The sequence below is a fragment of the Choloepus didactylus genome, chromosome 7, assembly GCF_015220235.1.
Source record: "Choloepus didactylus isolate mChoDid1 chromosome 7, mChoDid1.pri, whole genome shotgun sequence".
Classification (NCBI taxonomy): Eukaryota; Metazoa; Chordata; class Mammalia; order Pilosa; family Megalonychidae; genus Choloepus; species Choloepus didactylus.
The window spans coordinates 79,221,041-79,236,452 of NC_051313.1; positions in this window are offsets into that span (position 1 = coordinate 79,221,041).

The window sequence follows — 15,412 nt, forward strand, 5'->3', positions numbered from 1 at the left end:
AGGCACAATATGTTGACAATAATAAATGGATCAATAAATCAGAGCTGTCATGATGTGCTCCTGGTGGAATGCTAGAGTAAAGCAGGAACCAGCTATTTAGAAATCACAGACCTCGATTAAGAAATGAGGAGTTTGGACATGTTCCCACAGATTCAATATCCCTTTTCTTCCCAGAATCATGCTAGCGCCCTGTCTGGGCCACAAACATTCATATTATGCTTAAGGGTTTGCCCTTACCCACTCTCAACAAAAACACCTGCTTAAGGACTGGCTAAATGAAAAAGCATGTGCTTATACAATCCTTCCTTTATCAAAAATATGACTTACTGTTTTGCATTTGAAAAGCAATTCCTGGCTGTCAAAACTGTTTTTTAAAAATATGAACCAGCTCCTATAACACATAGCAAGAAACGTAATGATTATCAAGCTTGATAAATGTAGTTGGAATTATGAAAAGATGGAATCCTTAAGTCTATCCATGACTTAGCTATTATATGTCTATTATTTTTGATAATAGACATATAATATGAATATCTGTAGAACACTGAATGTGTTTTCAAACATCTAATGCAATTTTAACCAAGTAAGTTTACAGTCATTTTATTATGTATCATACTTGACTAGTTTTACTTTAACCATGAATTTGGGTATTCATAATTTTTTTTGCCACCATCACCCTGGTTAATCAAGAATTAGCTTGGTCTTATGTTACAGAAAACAATAACTTTTTAATATAAAAATGACTACTTTTTTCAGTTAGGTACTGGTTTTCTTAAATCAGGACACAAACATATCTGAAAAAATGTCTCAATTGTTCTCTCTTCTGCGTCACCTGTAGTGGCTTTCTGTACTTTCCATACTGTGAGAATAATAGTTTGGGGTTTGTGCCTATCTCAAAAGGCTCAGCACCTGTGGAAATGAAGCACAGAACTAAGTATTCTCATCTCTAACTCCTTTTGATTTTTCCATGGAATTCTTAACTATGGGGTTTTTTAGAGGAGAAACCACCCAGGCACTGCTCAAGAGTGCATAGTTAAAGGTTTAAGTGCTTCTGTAATTATTTTAAAACTCAATGAGAAAATGTGAGAGTTGATAAAACTTGCACATACATCCTGGTTTGCCTTTCTTAAGCCCAGGTTTATGCCTGTTATCACAGCATAATTATTAATAGGGTCCTCTTATCATGCTCAAAAGTTCCATGTGGCCTCAAAATCTCAGTGGCTTAATTAAAATAGCAGCTATACAGTCTTTTCAAGAGCACGTCTATGGTGTCAAACAGGAAATGCCCCTGGAACCTCATTGTGCTTCTGTACAAGTACATACTTTTAAGCTTTCCACTAAGAGTCTAACAGCCAGGGTGGATTGTGTGAGAGTGCCTTGGAATGCACATGAACACAGATGCAGCTATTTTGCCTTCAAAAGACCTGCACCATCCTTTCTCCATTCCAGATATCACACAGTACATCATGTGCCCCTGTGGGACTGATCCTTGAGTGTTTTCCAGCCTTCTCTGTGACAGAATTCTGTCTACCCTGCTCTGAAGTTCAGAAAAAGGTGTTTTAAAATTCTAAATGCTTAGAACAGAAGTAGCCTTCTGACACTACATAATAATTATTGGTTCATACCACAAACACTTCAGAAGTTGGCTTTTCTTCCATGAAAAATCATTTTACGGTACTATATTGTGACATGGTAGAATAAATAAAAGAAAATTGAATTATGTTTAATTATGTTGTCGTAAGTCATACGATAAATGTGAAAAGAGTTTTTATTGGGGAAATTTTTTAATGATATGTGTGTTAACTTCAGGGGAAAACATTTTTCTCTAATTTCTGGCAAGTCGAAGTGGAAACCTCAGCTGTTATGAATAATTTGATCCCTTGCAACAATATTTCAGAGAAACGGATTGCATCTGAAGCATGCAAATAAGGCTGAAATTCAGAAGTGTTTTCTAATATTTATCTTAAATATGTGAATTAATAAATTAGAAACTGCTTGCTCTTATATAAATTAATTTTTATTATTAAGATAAGGATTTAGAAAGGTGTAGCCACTCTTCTTTGAGGATGCCATTTATTATATTACATTTTATATGTTATGTTATATTGTGTTATATGTACTATATTATTTTATTGTATGTATTATTATATTGAGGGAAAAATGAATAAAATTGAGAATAAGAAAGGAAAGTATATAAAGTAGAGATGCATGATTTAGAGAAAAATAGTAATCTTAGAAAATAATATATAAGAATTAGCCTTATCTAAAAGATTGGCATCTTTGAAGTTCATGAATTAGTTGAAAAGTATCAGAGTTAGTGAAACAATCCTATAAGAGCATTAGCAACTATAATGACCTATTTTCACAATAAAGAGTGGGAGAGGATTATTCTTTTTGGTGAACCCTGACCAGAACTGACATCCATGCAGTGTTTTCCAGGTCTTGTGTCACAAGAGTTGGAAAAGAGGCTCTGCATATCATAGTCACTCAGGGAATCTGCTGGTTACAAGTCATCATGCCAGAAGGAAAAAGAGAGCACTGGAGGGCTTTGCATTGACAAATGTGCAGCACAGAAGTGAAACAAGTCACTTTTGCATCTTGCCAGAATTGGTTACCTGACCTCATCCACTTGAAATGGGGCAATTTTAGTGAGTGTGCCGGTTTGAATGTATTATGTCCCCCAAAACACCACTACCTTTGATGTAATCTTGTGTGGGCAGACATATCAGTGTTAATTAGATTGTAATTTTTTGAGTGTTTCCATGCAGATGCGACCCACCCAACTGTAGCCATGACTCTAATTGGACAATTTCCATGGATGCGTGGCCCCGCCCATTCAGCATCGGCCTTGATGAGTTCACTGGAGCACTGTATACGCTCAGACAGAAAGAGCGAGCTTGCTACAGCCAAGAGGGACACTTTGAAGAATGCACAGAAGCTACAGATGAGAGACAGTTTGAAGATGGCCAGTGAAAGCAGACTCTTGCTCCAGAGAAGCTAAGAGAGGACAAATGCCCCAAGGGCAACTGGGAGTGTTATTTTGAAGAGGAGCTGCAGCCTAGAGAGGAACATCCTGGGAGAAAGCTATTTTGAAACCAGAGCTTGGAGCAGATGCCAGCCATGTGACTTCCCAGCAAACAGAGGTTTTCCAGACACCATCGGTCATCCTCCAGTGTAGGTATCCGTTTGTTGATGACTTACCTTGGACACTTTATGGCCTTAAGACTGTAACTGTGTAACTAAATAAATCCCCTTCTCTGGTCTTTTGCATTCCGGCAGCATTAGCAAACTAGAACAGTGAGTGTATAAAGCTATTATTACTGTGGTTTTAATTTGCATTTCTGAGGTGACTAATGATGTTAAACATTTCCAATGTGCTTACTGGCCATTTGATGAATCTTCCTTGATTGTTCAACTTTTTGCCCATTTCTTATTTATTTGTTGCCTTTTTATTACTGAATTGCATGATATCATTACATATTCTGGATACAAATTCTTTGTCAGATTTACGTTTTGTGAATATTTTCTTCCAGCCTTTAGCTTGCCTTTTCATTTCCTTAATCATGCATTTTGATGAGAAGGTGCTTTTAATTTTGAAAAACTATAATTAATCATTTTTTGTGTGTATTTATTGCTTTGCATTTACTCTCCGAGAAATATTTCCCACTCCAGGTTGCAAGATCATCTTCTATGATTTCTCCTAAAAGCATCAGGGATTTAGCTTTTCCATTAAGGTCTATGTTACATTCTCTGAAGAAATACTTGAGCACCTTCATAAAAAATCAATTGACTGTATATGTATGGATCTATTTCCAGACTTTCTATTCAATTCTATTGATTTGTCTATTCTTGTGCCCATACCACACTCTCTTGATTAAAGATTCTTTTTTGTAACTCTTGAGATAAGGTAGTTTAAACCCTCCAACTTCATTATTTTAAAAAAGTATTTTAGCTAGTCTAAAATAGTAAAATTGTATTTTCATATAACCTTTATAACTGGTTTGACAATTTGTATAAAAATTTCTGTTGGTAATTTGATTGAGCTTGCATTAAATCAATAAATTAAATTGAGGGAAATTAGAAAATTAATGAACTTGAGTCTTCCAATCAATGGATACATTCTCACATTTTTTAGGTCTTTCTTTAATTTCTCTCAGCTATGTTTGGTGGTTTTTGTTATATAGGATTTTCACATATTTTATTAATTTCTTTCCAAAATATTTTGCTTTGATGGTATTTTAAATGTAACTTGTTTTAGTTTATTTCCCATTTACAGCTAGTACAGAGATATACATTTGATTTCATAAATTCACCTTGTACCCTATGAATTTGCTAAATTTATTGATTATTTACTCTTTTTCTTTTAAGGGAAGCATTCTGTAATAAATGCCGTGGAGGCAAGTGTAAAGTAACCTGAGAAACCAATACAATCAGCATGGATTAGTCATAAAAAACCACAGGAAAACCACAGAAAAAATAAATTACAGAAAAACTAGTTGAAAACACCATAAAATATTTATCCCAATTGTAGAGGATACTTTCTAAGGACCAAAGAAAGTGAAGATCTTATAAAATGAAAGTTCAACAAATTTTGATTAGTTAGGAAATTAAATTGCTGGACACTACAAAATAACAGCAGGGAACACCAGACCAAGGCAAATTGCCACAAACACAGGACGCTGGGATTTACAGCAGTATACGGGTAGAACGCAAGTTCCCTGGCGCACATGCGCCTGACCAAGAAAGACAGTACCTCAATCCGGATGCGGGGAGGCTGCGGGAGCTCTGGCGCCCATGTGGACTGCCATCTTGCAGGTCCAGTCCTGCGCGGTGCAGTGGCTGTGACACTGACTAGGGCCCTGAAGGGACAGCCTTGGCCTCTGACTCTGGCTCTGCCCGTCTTCGCCTCCGAAGCTTCTGCCTGGGTTTTAAAGGTATATGGGTCCCAGTGACTCACTCCTGTTCCCTGAACAGGAGGCTGGAATTTCTCAAGAGCAAACCAGAAGAGCGGACAGCAAGCTCCCCCCGCACTGCAGTTCTGGAAGGCACTGACAGATGGCCTCTGGGGCTCTCGCCTCACCCTCAGCACGCCCCACACACATGTCTCAGGTCCTGGACACTGACTGGGCTCCAAGCCCATCCTGCCCCCACCCCACCCCTTTGCTCCCCTTGACCCCTGTCCCGGCTTTCGTGGATCACTATGTCCTCTTTGTGGCTCCGCAGCACCTGGGGGTCTCCAGCGCGCACCACAATCCTAGGGGCCATAGCCTCCACGATATTCTGGAAAGTGGCACCAGGACTTTCTCCCTGGAGCGCAAGCGAGCTGGCCTTCGGGACGCTACCCCACACACACCCCACCCCCATTCCTGTCCTTTCTCTGCAGCATGTCGAGATCTCCAGCTGCTGGGAAACCTAAGGGAAGCCTTGATGGACCACAGCTTCCCAGGAAATGCAGCCAGGACCGATGGGAGGGAAAAGAGGCTCAAGGTCAGTGGCCCAGCCCCTCTTATTATGCTAAGCCGAGACAGCAGCCCAGATGACAGAAGGGCCCTGCCCGGCCCCCTCCCTCAGAGCTCAAATCGAGTCTGCCTAGATCCCTGGGCCCCTGGGCAGATGTACCCCCACCCCACCGTGGTCCATGACCCTTCACTTCACACTCCTCCCCTAGCAGTGGTGGCTCATGGGTCATGGGCCCAGGATGAGACCTGTAGAAACAGACATTAGAGAGTTCACAAGATGCTCATATGAAGGGCGTTCCATGTCAAGTCCCTGCTGTCATCTGCAGTCATGACGTTCACAGCTTCTCCTGCGGTCATTACATTCGAAGGTTTCGCTGTGTCTGCCTGGCATCCCCCCACCCGCACCCCGTTCCCCAACTTTCTCAGCAGGGTGAGGTCCCAGTGTGCAATGCGGGCTGAGTGACGCCATGGGGGGAGGGGGAGGCGGGATTTGCTGCCCAGGGTGTATCACATGGGGGCTGAGGGGCGCCTCCTGAAGGAGGTATTTACTGTGTTTTCCTGCGGAAAGAACTCCAGTGTTCAACAGCGGAGGGTTCACGTTCTTTAATGGGCCATCCCCGCAGCAGACATTCTCTGAACATTGGAAAGATTCTGAACTTTTCCTACATGTAACATACTCTTTTCTGGTGTGGGCTTATTACAGCAGAAAGGAGTGGAGCAGAAATGATACTCTTCCTGCATTCATAACCCTGTTAGGACAGGTCCCGTGGGAACCGGGAACCGTCTGGAAGTCAGTAAACACCGAGGGAGGGGCTAAAGGTCGGTAGGGAAAATTTGCCCACCATGAGTTTTCTAGCCTTAGAATAGGTTTAAGAACTAAGTGGAAGCTCCCCTGCAGCTTTTTAGCTTTTCATTCTGTGTGGATTTTTGACATTTCATTGTTTCCCTTGGCCTCTCAGGTAAAGACTTCCCCTTTCCCTAGGCTTACTATATTTGTGTATAAATTTTATGCTGCGCTCCCGACTCTCCCTGTGGTGTGAGGGGAGACAGGCCTGGCTGCACGTTTCAGTGAGTTAATGGCTCCGCAGGCACGTGTTCCTGGGTGTTGGTCACCAGCGGGAACCTGTCTTCTCCAAACAACGTCTTTTCTTCTCACCCAGCTGTTTTTTTCCTCTTCTTAATTTCTGTTCCTCCTTTGAACTCAGGGAATGTTTTTTTGTTTGTTTGTTTGTTTTAAACGTTCCTTTTCATAGATATTTCAACAGAAACTTCTTGCTTCAGGGGTGATCTGCTCTAGCAACCCAAGCTGGAGAGACAGAGGTGAAACACACCCCTGTGCACTGCTGGCCCTGTCTGACCAGGCAGAGATGGCAGAAAGGTGTTTGGCAATATGACCACGACCTGTCACTTGGTTTCTGGAAGGCTGTTCTGTCATCACAAAACTTTCAAGAAGAGGGGTTGAACTCATATAGCCTTCATCGAGAACAGTGGTCATCAGCAAAGATTGGCAAAGTTCATTCCACAACTAAATCTGGCCCATCACCCCGCCAGCAGCTCGAACATGCCCTGGTGGTGCAGAATGCAGGCATTAAAGGGTGGTTGCTGAGACACCACCAGACCATCCCCCATCCAGCCATGGCTGCAGGATGGCAATGTTGCATCCACCAAGGCTTCTCTCTGAAAGGACCGCTGTCAAGTCTGAAGGGCTGTGTGAATGCAGGCTGGATGGAGGCTGCCGTCAGCTCTCCCTGAGCCCCCAGCACATGGGCCAGACAGGGCTTTCCCACAGTGGCAGTGCTCAAAATCCCAAGGACCCCATATCCTGAGTGGTCCATTGGGTTAAATCAAGCCATCTGTCTGGAAGGACAGTTGGGCCAGGAAGGGCCCATGGTGCAGTCCTGTTTCCTGGGATGGAAAGTTGAGCTCAGGATTTGGACCACAGGATAAGCAGGGTCTGCTGCAGTCAAGTGAGGCACCTAGGTCCCAGGGCCCATCCCGGAAGCACATTATCCAGCTCAGAGCTTCAGGCCTCCTGCCACACTCCCCCACCCCCTACCATGTGAGCAGAAATCCTACTAGGTTGTATGTGGGTGGCTCAGGAATCCAATGGGCTGAGTCTACAGACTGAAATCCTGGAAAGGTGCAGGTGACAGGGCCAAAGCCTGATGGATACTCACAAGAAGAAGTGGGCATGGGTGGAGGAGATTGTGGGTGGTGCTGGCCACTGGCCACTACCAGATACCTCTCCTGCAAGAGCTGTTCTCAGGGCAGCCAAGACCTCACCAAGCAACAGCAGTTTATCCCCTTGTCCACCACTAGTGCTGTGATAATCAGCATCAAGGTAGCTGAAAAAGCAGCCCACCTTGCCACAGGGTCTTGATCCAAAGATTCTGTGGACCAGAAAGGCTTTTTGCCACACCTGAGCATTCCCATTCCCTGAGTGGGGTTGACTCTCCTCAATGCCAGTGACCAACAAAGACACACTGATGGCCCGGCATCACTTGGGAGATGCTGAGTGGGTAAAGGGCCACAGGCAAAGGCTTTCCTCTGAAAAGTTCCCATTAGCACAACTCTCTGGAGCTCATTAATGCTTGAATCTCAACTGACAGCTTTCCCACGTTCAGTGGGTGTCATTTCCAATGTCGAATGAGGCATGAACTGTAGAGGAGGATTTTCCAACACTCCTTACATTCATACAGCTTCTCTCCAGTGTGAATTTTCTGACGTTTTAGATTTTAACTGTGTTCACTGTATGTAAAGAGCTTTTCTCCAGTGTGGATTCTCTGATGTTTACTGACACAGGAACTGTACCTGAATGTTGTCCAGCACTGAGCACACTTAAAAGGCTTCTCTCTGGTATGAACTCTCTAATGTTGAATATGGTCTGGCTTGTGCTTAAAGATTCCTCCACACAGCTGGCAGGTGCTGATTTCAACATTTGGACCCTAGAAGTTTGAAATCTGTATTCTTCATACCTATGGCAGTCACTCAAGGCCTTACTGCCATTCTTACCTTCTTTACCACTCCCGTCCTCCACATTCATTCTTGCTTTTGTTCATTTGAGAATATTTGTTGAGTGACAACCATGTGCTAGGCATTGGTCTGGGTGCTATGTCTGCAGAGGCAAACAAGACACATTTGGTGACCTCCCTTAGGGAGCTCAGGGTCTGACAGACATCTTCAAGCCCTGAGCCTTATAAGCTTTTCCTCTGACCTGAGGCCACTGCCTTTCTCTGTACAAAATGGTCTATATATCCATACTTGTGCAAATGCCATGATCTTTGATTACTGTGGCTTCCAATAAGTTTTAAGTTCAGGAAGTGTGAGTCTTCCAACTTCATTCTTCTTTTCAAAATGGCTTTATCTATTCAGGGCCCCTTACCTTTCCCTATGAATTTGATGGTTGCCTTTTCCGTTTCTGCAAAGAAGGTTGTTGGAGTTTTCATTGGGGTTGCATTGAATATGTAAATTGACATCTTAATGATATTTAGTCTTCCAATCCATGAACACAGAATATCTTTCCATTTATTGAGGTCTTCTTTGATTTCTTTTAGCAAAGTTTTTTTAGTTTTCTGTGTAGAAGTCCTTTACATCTTGGTTAGATTTATTCCCAGATAGTTTATTATTTTAGTTGCTATTGTGAATGACATTTTTTTTCTCTTGATTTCTTCTTCCAATTGTTCATTACTTGCGTATAGAAATATTTCTGATTCTTGGATGTTGGTCTTGTGCTCCACACTTTTCTGAATTCATTTATTAGCTTTAGGAGCTTTGTTGTGGATTTTTAAGGATTTTCTGTATATGGGATCATATCACCTGAATATAGGGAAAGTTTTACTTCTTCTTTTAGAACTTGGAGAACTTTTATTTCTTTTACTTGCCCAATTGCTCTGGCAATAACTTCCAGTACAATGTTAAATAACAGTGGTGACAGTGGACTTCCTTGTCTTCTTCCTGATTTTAGAGGGAAAGCTTTCAGTCTTTTACCATTAAGTATGATGTTAGCTGTAGGCTTTTCATATATGCCCTTAATTATGTTCAGGAAGTTTCCTTCTAGTCCTAGTTTTCTAAGTGATTTATCATGAAGAGGTGTTGAATTTAGTCAAATGCTTTTTCTGTATCAATTGGGATGATCATGTGGGTTTTTTCCATTCATTCTGTTAATGTGGTGTACTACATTAATTGATTTTCTTGTATCAAACCAACCTTGCATATCAGGGATAAATACTACTTGATCATGCTGTATAATTCTTTCCATATGCTGTTGGATTCAGTTTGTTAGTATTTTGTTGAGGATTTTTACATCAATATTCATAAGAGTTATTAGTCTGTAGTTTTCTTTTCTCATAGTATCTTTAGCTGGCTTTGATATGAGGGTGATGTTGGCCTCAAGGAATTAATTAGGGAGTCTTCCCTCCTCTTTAATTTTTTGGAAGAATTTGAGCAGAATTGAAGCTAAGTCTTCTTGAAATGTTTGTTAGTATTACCCTGTGAAGCAATCTGGTCCTGGACCTTTCTTTGTTGGGAGGTTTTTGATTATTGATTCAATCTGTTTACTAATAATTGGTTTGTTAAGATCTATTTCTTCTTTAGTTAATGTTGATAATTTGTGTGCTTCCAAGAATTTTTCCATTTCATTTAGATTAATAATAAATTAATAATAATAATAATTCATACAGTTGTTCATAGTATCCTCTTAAGTGCCTGTTTATATCAGCAGGGTTGGAAGTAACATCCCTCTTTTCATTTTTTATTTTTGTAACTTGTATCCTTTCTCTTTTTTTATCAGTCTAGCTAAAGATTTATCAATTTTATTGATCTTATCGAAGAACCAACTTTTGGTTTTGGTGATTCTCATTATTGTCTTTTGTTCTCTATTTCATTTATTTCCACTTTAATCTTAAATTTTTCCTTCCTTCTGCTCACTTTTGGTTCAGTCTGCTCTACTTTTCTAGTTCTTCCAGTTTTGAGGATAGGTGTCTGATTTGAAGTCTTTGTTCTTATTTAATGTAAGCATTTAGAACTATAAATTTCCCTCTCAGCACTGCCTTCACTGCATCCATAAGTTTTGGTGTATTGTATTTTCATTTGCCTCAAGATATTTTCCTAACTTTGCTTCTGATTTCCTCTTTAACACACTGGTTTTTTAAGAGTATGTTGTTTAATTTCCACATATTTGTGAATTTTCCATTTCTACTTCTGTTATTGATTTCTAGCTTCATTCTCTTGTGGTTAAAGAATATAGATTGTATGATTTCATTATTCTTGTATTTATGGAGACTTGTTTTGTGACCCAACATATAGTCCATCCTGGAGAATGATCCATGTGCATTTAAGAAGAATGTGTATCCTGTTTTTGCTTGGTGAAGTGTTCTATATATGTCTTTTAGGTCTAATTGGTTTAGAGTATTGTTAAAGCCTTGTACTTCCTTATTGATCTGACTAGATGTTCCATCCATTATTGAGAGTGGTATATTAAAGTCTCCCACTATTAATATAGGGCCATCAATTTCTTCTTTCAAATCTGTCAATATTTACTTTATATATTTTGGGTCTCTGCTGTTAGGTGCATATATATTTATAATTGTTACATCTTCCTGTGGAATTTTTCCCTATATCAGTATATAAGGTCCATCTTTGTCTCTCATAACTATTTTTGTTATTTTGTCTGATGTTAGTATGGCTACCCAGCTCTCCTTTGGTTACTACTTGCATGGTATATTTTTCCCATACTTTCACTGACAACCTACTTTTATCTTTGAATTTAAGGTGAGTGTCTTACAGACAACACATAGGTCATGCTTTTTTTAGCCATTCTGTCAATCTCTGACTTTTTACTGGGGAGTTTAATCCATTTACATTTAAAGTCACTACTGACTTTCTTCTGCCATTTTGCTTTATAAAGTCTTATACCTTTGTAAATCTTATACCTTTATTGTCTCCCTCTTCCGTTAATGTTTACTTTCATAATTGATTTTTTGTGTTGTACCATATTGAGTGTCTTCTCATTTCTATCTGGATATATTTTTCATTTATTTTCTTTGTGGTTGCTATGGAGCTAAAATTTTGCATCCTAAATATATAAAAATCATGTTTGGTTTGATGCCAACTTAATGTTGATGCATGTACATACACTTTTCCTATGCCCTCTGTTTCCCCACTCCCCACCATTTCTTTGTACTTGTTACCACTTATATCTTTTCACATTATATATCCAAAAACATATATTTATCATTACTTTTTATGCATTTGCATTTTACCTCCTTTAGGAAGTAAGAAGCAAAGTTATGTATCAGGCAACATACTACAATAATATTGGTAATTATAATTACCCAAATGATTACTTTTACCACCAGTCTTTATTTCTTTATGCTGTTTTGAACCACTGTCTAGTGTCCTTTTCTTTCAGTCTGAAGAAATCCCTTTAGCATTACTTGTAGTTTAGGTCTAGTGGTGATGAACTCCCTCAGCTTTTGTTTACTGAGAATGTCTTAAACTTGCCCTCATTCTTTAAAGAAAGCCTCACCAGATATAAAATTCTTGGCTGGTAGTTGTTTTCATTCAGCACTTCAAGTATTTCAACCCACTGACTTCTTGCCTCCATGGTTTCTGATAGAAAATGGCACTCAGTCTAATTTGGACTCCTTTGTATGTAATGCATTGCTTTTCTCTGTCAGCTTACAGAACTCTCTACTTTGCATTTGACAGTGTGGTCAGTATATAACAGGGTACATTTTTCTTCATGTTTATACTGTTTGCTGTTCTCCAGGCTTCTTGAATGTGCATATTCATGTCTTTTGCCAAATTTGGAAGTTGTCTCATTATTTCTTTGACTATTTCTTTTGCCCCTTTCTCTCTTTCTTTTCTTCCTGGGATTCCCATTATGTGTCTATTGTTGCACATGATGGTATCCCAGAGGTATCTCAGACTATTTTCACTTTTAATATTTTTTTTATTTCTGCTTCTCAGCCTGACTGATTTCAAGTGTCTTGTCTTCAAGTTCATGGATTCTTTCTTCTGCCAACTCCAATCTGCTCTTGAAACCCTCCTGGCCATTTTTCATCAATTATTGTGGTCTTCAGAACTCCATAGTTCTGTCTGGTTCCTTTTTACTTAGACACTCATATTGTTCATTAATGTTTTCTTAGTATCCTTTCTCCGTTTTTGCCCAGATCTCCGTAAGTGTTTTTAAGACCATTTTTTAAAAGCCATTGTTTGGTATGTCCACATTCTCGTCTCCTTCATTGGTGTTGTCTGGAGTTTTATCCTCTTCTGTTGGATGGGCCATTATTTCCTGTGTCTGTTTTTCTTGTACTCTTTTGTTGCAAGAGTTTTCTTTGCAAACAAGAGTTTTCTTGTACTCTTTTCTTTCATTTTCATATTTTTAAATACTATCTCTGGGATTTAGTCCCTGAGATGTCTGTTTCTTGGTTTTGTAACCAGCTATTGATAAGGCATAGATTTTCTTGAGCTTGAACACTTCTATCAGGAAGTCTTCCCAAGGTGAATACAGTGTGGATTTTTCCTGTCTTTCTGGGCCTCTGTCTTGTCCTGGGCTTTTGCTTGTTAGTAATTTTGGAGTTCCCCTGTTTACAGGAGCTTGGTTGTCCCCTCTGTTTCCCAGGGATAAACCACCCTCTCCTGGGTGTTGAAAGCCAGCAGGCCTTTGTCCCAGACTGTCCACCTCTATAGATTCTTAAGCTCCTTTCATTGCTTCTAGCTGCTTTTGCCTAGAAGGCAAATTCTGAGAGGAGGGCTCACTGGAGAGGATTTCTGAAGTCAGTGTTTCCCAGTCAAGACAGGACCAGGACCCACAAAGAGGGTACAGACCAGCAACAAAGTGCTCTTGGGAGGGATCAAGAAGGGCACCAAGAGCTTCTCCCATGGCTCCCCAAAATTGAGCTTTCCTGGCCTGCCTGGCAAATGCAAACTTCAGCTATCTGTCCTCTATAGCTCTGAGGAATCACAGTATCTTTATTTCTCCATTGCCACTACCCCTGTCCAAGCAAGTTGAAACAATGGCTCCTCTCAGAGCAGGGCCCCCAGAGATCCAAATTCATTAATCAAAAGCTGTAATCAACGACAAGCCATGCTTGCCCCTGGTTTTGGGGAAAAGGATTTTTAGGTCCTTTTCTGTCACCAGCAAGCTAACCAGGGTCTTGAGCCCTGCAGAGGCTTGCCACAAGACTGGAGGATGGATGCCAGTAGCTGCTGGGCAGAGAGAACAATTTACTGCTCTTTACTGTAATGTATCAGCCTCTTCCTCCCACTGTTCCCTGGATGCTGTACACTATTCTTCTGGCCTCCAGAGTTTCAAATTAGCGTTTTAGACAGTCCCTGCCTGTTTAATAATTGTTTTGTTAAAAGGACTGAGTATTGGAACTCCCTACTCCACCATCTTCCCACAATACTCAGGCTGGATCTACTGTTTTTGCAATATTTCTTTTATTTGTACTATCTATTTTTCCTTCCTTAGCTCCTTTTTTGCTGCCTTCTTTTGGATGATTTGAATATTTTTAGGATTCCATTTTAATTTCTGTATTTGCTAAAAAGTTCTTTTTCTTTCCATTATTTTTTAATGTTGCAGTAGTGATCAAAATATGCATCCTTGAATTTGAACAGTCTCCTTAGGGTTAATATTGATCTACTTTAGGTAAAATATAAGACCAGTATTGTTCTATTTACACCTTTCCCACAGTCTTTTTGTTATTATTGTTATATATATTATATCTACATACATTATACAATACACAATGAAGTGATATAATTCTTCCCTAAAATAATTGTCTTTTAAAGAAATTAACAGATGAAAACATATTTTTCTATTCTATTTTACCCACATATTTGTTGTTTCTTGTGCTGTTCAATTCTTTCTGTAGATCCAAGTTTTCTGTCCAGTAAATTCCCCTTAGGCTGAAGACTTTCTCTTAGCATTTCTTCTTGTGCAGGTTTGCAATCCTCACAGCTTTTTTTCATAACCTGAAGATTCCTAAATTTTGCCTCCACTTTTTTAAAAGTTTTTTTTTATTAAAGAAGTTGAAAGTTTACAGAACAATCCTGCATAAAATACAGGATTCCCAAACAGCACCCCACCACCAATACTTGCATTGGTGTGGAAAGTTTGTTGCAATTGATGATAACACTATTTATTATAATTCTAATTTTAACAGTAGTTACTTTTGTTACAATTGATGAAAAATTATTAAAGTAGTACTCTAACTATTGTCCACAGTTTACATAGGGGAATTTTTTCCCCACATTCTCAACCTATTTTCTGTTTTCATTCATGTCTTTATTACTCATCTACTCATCCACTGGATAAAGGGAGTGTCAGTCATAAGGTTTTTACAATCACACAGTCACATGATAAAAGCTATGTAGTTATATAATTGTTAGCAAAGATCAAGGTTTACAAGATTACAGTTCAACAATTTCAAGTATTTCCTTCTAGCTATTCTAATACACTAGAAACCAAAAAGAAATATCTGTATAATGAGTCAGTATTCATAACCATTTGTTGAATCCTAATTTCTCAGTTTCATTTGATCATTCTCTCAATCTTCAGGGAAATCTCAGTAATGACCATTTTAACTTCTTGGTGCTAAAAAGGGGTGTCAAACATGTGGGGTAGAGGAATGAAACTAGTGTATGTTCTTGAAGAGACTGTTACATCTGGGTTTCAAGACTTATCTTTGCCTTCACTTTTTTTTTTAATTCAGTTTTATTGAGATATATTCACATATCATGCAGTCATCCATGGTGTACAATCAGCTGTTCATAGTACCATCTTGTAGTTGTGCATTCATCACCCCAATCTGTTTTTGAACATTTTCCTTACACCAGAAACAATCAGAATCGGAATAAAAAATAAAAATAAAAAAGAAGACCCAAATCACCCCCCCCATCCCATCCTATTTTTCATTTAGGTTTTGTCCCCATTTTTCTACTCATCC